The following is a 6,000-nucleotide window of genomic DNA, read 5'->3' on the forward strand; positions in this document are numbered from 1 at the left end:
ATAATTTTCTGGAAAATACAGTTTAAGGATCAGAGAGCTGGGATTTTCTCAATTGACTGATTAGTTAACTTTTTATTAGTAAGCAAATCTAAAGGTGTCTGGATCAGCATTACTGTGTCTGAATCCAAATAATAATTTTGATTTTCCCAAGTACATCTGAGGGAAGAAGAATTTTTACATCAGTATGTCCTTCGGAATTTAGACATAGAATGAGAAGACAAATCAAGTACTAAAGTTTATGTTTCTTAATCTGTAAAAACATCTGTTCAATAGTTAGAAATATTTTTGAAAAGTAGTTATTTCTCTAAAACATCTTCCCTCACAATTTCTTCAGAAGTTTCAGTATTAACCTATTGGCTGCAAAGACTTGAGCAGCCAAACTACCAATTCAAGGTGTTGTTTGCATCTCATATAAAAGGAACAGAATACAGAGATCACCCAAACTATCATCACAATCCTCCAGATTTTAAAAATATATTTAATAAATACATGAAGATATTTGAAAATAAAATGAATTACTACTAATAAAGTGAGGAAAATGTGTATGTTTCTCTCATATCTAATGCTGGAAAGTTAAGATTTCATCTCATTTTATTAAAATGCTACAAAGAAGTCTAGCAACAGACCTGTGGTTGCCGGGTACTGCTCTGTAGATGAGAATCACCAGTCTTACAAGCACGGCATCTGCTCTGGGTACTACCAAAAATACTTGCTTGAAGAGGTTTGGGTTGTTGGGACATTAACTAAGCAATGGCATTGCCAACAATCCCTCACATAGTGTGCTGGGATGGCTGAAGGAGGCGGCGGTGCACTTTGGTTCCCCCAGTGTACTCAGTGGAAGTCAATGTCCTGATGTGTAGGAAATGCTCTTCACACTCCTCTAGCAGCCAAAGACTAAAGTAACAAGTTCTTGGTATTTCTACATTAAAGTTGAAGATTCTGTGTTGAATTCAGGAAAAGTGTGATTGTGTTACTGTGTCTAGATTGAGACTCAGGAATACATTTTATATTACTACAGAAGAAAACTGGTAACTCCTGAGCTCATCTTCTCCTTAAGAAGACTTTATCAGTTAAAAAGATTAAATTACCTCAAAATAGATAATCAGATTTGTTTAAAAGCTTGTGTTTTAGAAAGAGCAAAGATTTTTTACTAATTGAAATGAGGAAGTTTTACAGAAGAAATATCATGAACAAATCTGTGTCGCAGCTTTTTCAGGAAGTAACTGCAAAGAAAAATAAATGAACATATGTTAGCACTTTAGTTACTGTGGCTATGAAGTACATTTATAATCTCACTAAATCCCTGCAATGGCCTGCAATGGGCATTTAAGATATTGTAACCTAAACACAATCCAATATTGGGAAGTACTGACAAATTGCTGGTTGAATCACTCACATTCCTAAAAACTGAAATTTTTAATTTAATTCATTACTGTCACTGGAATCAATGCAGAAAGGGTATTATCTTATACTTCCTATAGCCACATTGGATCCACAATAAGACCAGGAAATGAATAGCTATAGTATAGGTCCAAAAGGCATCCTGAAATTAATATAAGAATTGGAGTTGTTATTTCAGAGAGCTTAACATAGATATTAAAGTCTCCAAATATAATAATTGTCATACACCCTGTGCTAGAAAGAAATTATTTGTCAGTAATTCCAGACCTCTGCCATTACAGAGTACCATAATTTAGATCTTATATCCTAAACTTAGTCTATCACTAGTCTTACCATGACATGAAAAAGTATCTAGTAACTTCTACATTCTACATTCTACTTCTACAAAGGAAAGTTTGTTTTTCTGGAAATATAAAATCAATACATGAAATGCACTGATTCAGTTGAATCAAAGACCTGTCTGACACAATGTCCTGTGTCTCTTGACAGTTGCCACAGCAAGAGTACAAACACCTAAAACACGAGTCAAATCTCACTCCTACATACATTTTTTTCATATAAGCCTATAATGCAGGGCCTTGAAGGGCTTCAAGTTGGACTGAAATAACTATAATAGTATCTGATAGACTTTTCTCTGATCAGCCAGAGATACTTGGCTGTAGCCTTCACTATTCATATTGATTCCTAACTCACCATCTGCCTTTTTCATCACTCTAAAGCATCGATCAGATGCATTCACTGTGACACATCTCACTGAGTGGTTACCACTTTAGAGACCACAGCATGTATCATTTTGCCTTTATTAACACTGCTCCTTAACGCTGGCATCATTACTCAGTCCAGTGAAATCCTTCTGACACCCTTGGACTGCACTTAGCATGTCCACATAATGAGCAAATTTCGTCCCCTGCTGTTTAACCTACTCTTTCACATTACTGATCACTGATCAGTGTTTGTCATGGCTTAACCCCAGCTTGCAACCAAGCACCACACAGCTGGCTTGCTTGCACCCCCCACTCCCACAGGGGTGGAGAGGAGAATCAGGGGAAAAATTGGCAAAACTTGTAGATTGTCATAGGAACAGTTTAATACTTGAAACAAAATTAATAATAACAACAACAACAGTAGTAGCAGTGAGCAAGAGAGGTTGATAAAACCAAGAGATGCACAATGCAATTGCTCACCACTTGCCGACTGATGCCCAGCGTGTCCCCGAACCACAAGCAGCCCCACTCTGGGTTACTCCCCAGTTAATTTTTTTAAGCAGTGGAATACCCCTTTGGCCAGCTCAGATCATCTGTCCTGGCTATGCTCCCTCATGGCTTTCCATGCAGCTCCTCACTGGCACTGAGAAGTCCTCTGCTGGGAGCAAGCACTACTTAGCAACAACCACAACACCAGAGTGTTATCAACATCATTCTCATGCTGAATCCAAAACACAACACTGCACTGGCTACTAGGAAGGAAACTAACTTTATCCCAGCTGAAACCAGGGAACTTGGTTGTTGTTTGCTCTAAAGCATAGATTAAACACACTGACAGTGACAGATCTTTCTAAAAGTTTAGAGACCAGAGCATGAATCACTTTGCCTTTATTAACATCATTCTTTAATTCCTACTTTTTTACTCAGTCCAGTGAAACTCTTCTGCAATCCTTGAGATTGCACTTAATGTGTCTATAAAATGAGCAAATTTTGTCCCTTGCTGTTTAACCCATTATTTCAGATCAGTCTTAAACAGCAGACAATCTTCTGCACATTCACTGCAATATAGTACTTTCTCTCTTTTAACCACCAGCTTCTTTTCTCCATTTCTGACAGACACCTGCTTTCTTAAAAGCATTTGGTAAACAACCTTCTCAAAAAGCTTTTTTCTAAATCCAAGTTTTCTACATTATTTGCACTCAGTCAATTCAATCCAGAATATGCTTTTCTTTAAAGAAGCTTAATAGCCTTGTGAATCACAACCGAGTCACACCTACTAGATGTCTGTAAGTTTGCAAAGTACTGGAAAGCACTTTTAACAGCTTTGGTATTTCCCATGAGACAGGCTACATTAGCTCCATAAACAGTTCACATAATTTATCATCTAAATATTTCTTGCAATTTAGTGCTGCTGTGAAGAAAATCAAATTTCCATTTTCGATGAAAAACAGAAAAGTGAAAATTGAACAGTACTTTAATTAAGCCATTTCTTAAACAGGAAATGTTTAAGAAATTACATCTCTAGTACTTTAAATCAGCCATTTGCTAAACAGGATTTATTAATATGTTTAAATGATTACATCTCTCAGCTGCTTGCTGAAGAGTATTCAGAGCCAATTAGCCTAATTTTTTGTTCCCCCTTTGCTCATGAAGACTGCTGAAAGTGACAACATTCACATGCTTCATTTTATGACATGCCTGGATGGCTGTGAGCAGACTTTTGAAGATATAAATGTTTATGTAATAGATATATGTAGCACCTAAAACTGTTCCCTACTGTTTTAGACCAATGTCTAAATTGAACCTTCATGTGAAAGATGGGCAATAGCAGAACCCTGTGTCCAGCTCCTCTAGGGGCTAAGTAGAGAATCAACGGGCATAAAATTGTGTGAAAGGAGCAATGTTTATAGGTATTAGATTAGCAGATTGAAGTCCTCCTTCTATACAGAGAACAACACAGCAAAATTGATGGTGAATACACCAGTTCAGAAGTGCTGCAGATGCAGTATTTGTGTTATCAATCAGAAAATGTAATAATAAAAAAGCAGAGCAAAGGTGGATCTTGGCCATGGAAGAAATAATGCAGTCATTGAGCCATGTGGACAACAAAACTACAGTTGAAGACAAAGAAATTGCTAACAGATGAACACAAAGAAATTACTATGGACAAATGCATATGCTATGAAACAATTTTTTTCAATTGAGTCTGTAACATTAACATCAAAGACAATCGTGAAATGCAGTTTTAGTCTCAGTTTTGGGAAATACCAAAATGCATTTTTCATTCAACAGAACTTACAGGTTAAAGGTTTTTTCCTTTTTGGTTCCTGTCCTGTTTGCCCAGGTACCAAAGGCATTCAATGGCCCTGGTATTTGACTACTGCGGTGCTTCGGGGCTGTGCCCTAACAAGCAGCTGCTGCAGCATCATGCCCAAGATACACCCAAAGAGCCAGCACTTGCTTTAGGAAAGTCTGCTTCCAAGGGGATTTGCTGGGAACTCACTTCTGACTAAGACATTCATACAACACGCTTGCTGGGAAGTCTCAGCACTTTGCCAATGGAAAGACACCACTTGTTCCGGAGAAAGATTTTTTTTTCTAAAGTGTAATGGAATGCCCGAATGGTTAGGGTTGGAAGGCAGCTCTGGAGATCATGCGACCAGGCAGGGTCACCCGGAGCAGGTGACAGGAACGCGTCCAGGTGGGTTTAGAATGTCTCCAGAGAGGAAGACTCCACGTGCTCCCTGGGCAGGCTGTCACCACACCCTGCACGCTCCCACTACAGCACAAGAAAACTCTTTCGATTATGAGCCTGCCATCACCCGTCTGCCTAAACTGCAAGCTTTGCAGACCTTCCAGCAATCCCGATCCGTACCTACAGAGGGGCGGTCGGTCGCTTTGCCAACAGATTTACGCCACTTTCCCCCCACACTCACCACTAAAAGCAGGCGCCGGCAAGCGGGGCCGCCGGGGAGCGGCCGCGGTGTCCCAGCGCCCGAAATCCTTTGAAAATGGCGCGCGGAGCAGCGGCCGCTTCCGGCCCGTCACCGCAGCAACGGCGGGACGCGCCCGCCCGGCCCGGCCCTTCCCGCCCCTTCCCGGCCCGGCAGCCCGCGCGCGGCGGGCGGAACGCTTCCTGCGGCCCCGGGTGTGCCCCCGGAGATCCGGGACAAGCAGCTTCGGTCGCGCCCTCAGCCGGGCGTCCGAGAGCCTGCGAGAAGGACGAAGAGGGATGGGTTCCATGGGCATGTAGTGACAGGAGAAGGGGCCAAGGGTTCCGAGTGAAAGGGAAGTAGGTTTAGATTGGAGAGGGGGAGGAAGCTCTTCACTGTAAGGGCGGTCAGACGCTGAACAGGTTGCCCAGAGAAGCTGTGGAATCCCCACTCCTGGAAGTGTTCAAGGCCAGGCCGGATGGGCTTTTGAGCAACCTGGTGTACAGGGAGGTGTCCCGGCCCAGGGAAGGCGGTTGGAACTAGAGGATCTTTAAGGTTCCTTCCAACACCTAGCAGGTTTGTTACAAAACTCAGAAGGAAAACCTCATATTCATACTGTTTGGATTTTTTTTTATTCTTGCATCTGCATCTCAAAAAACATTCTGCCTCTGCATGTTTATTATACATGTTTCTACCTTGTGTACACCCCACCTCTATCCAAGTACCTGGCCATTTCACCAAGCTGTACAGAAAGCCTAGGGCCTGAATCCCTGGCAGCTGAAACTCCAGGAAGAGGAAGGATTTACATGAGGTTTAGAATACACTGATACTACATCATATTTACTAAAAGGAAGAACAACATGGGTGCAGAAAGGCAACAACTCTTCAATAGCCAGCAGCAAAACAATGGTATTTTCAGGTATTTTCACCTTTTTGAAATAACTCTCCACAGAAATAAAGAA

The 6,000-nt window shown here is 41.2% G+C and overlaps 1 protein-coding gene across 1 annotated transcript in view; it reads right to left on the reverse strand.

Moving 5' to 3' along the window:
* The window catches only part of CEP135 (centrosomal protein 135), a 30,997-nt gene extending 30,097 nt beyond the window's left edge, over positions 1 to 900 (reverse strand). Inside the window, exon 1 of the mRNA XM_066549091.1 lies at positions 627 to 900. The gene's annotated coding sequence lies outside the window, so the exon portion shown is untranslated. The remainder of the gene's footprint in view (positions 1 to 626) is intronic.
* Between the last annotated feature and the right edge of the window lie 5,100 nt (positions 901 to 6,000).

Source organism: Molothrus aeneus, chromosome 4, assembly GCF_037042795.1.
Source record: "Molothrus aeneus isolate 106 chromosome 4, BPBGC_Maene_1.0, whole genome shotgun sequence".
Classification (NCBI taxonomy): Eukaryota; Metazoa; Chordata; class Aves; order Passeriformes; family Icteridae; genus Molothrus; species Molothrus aeneus.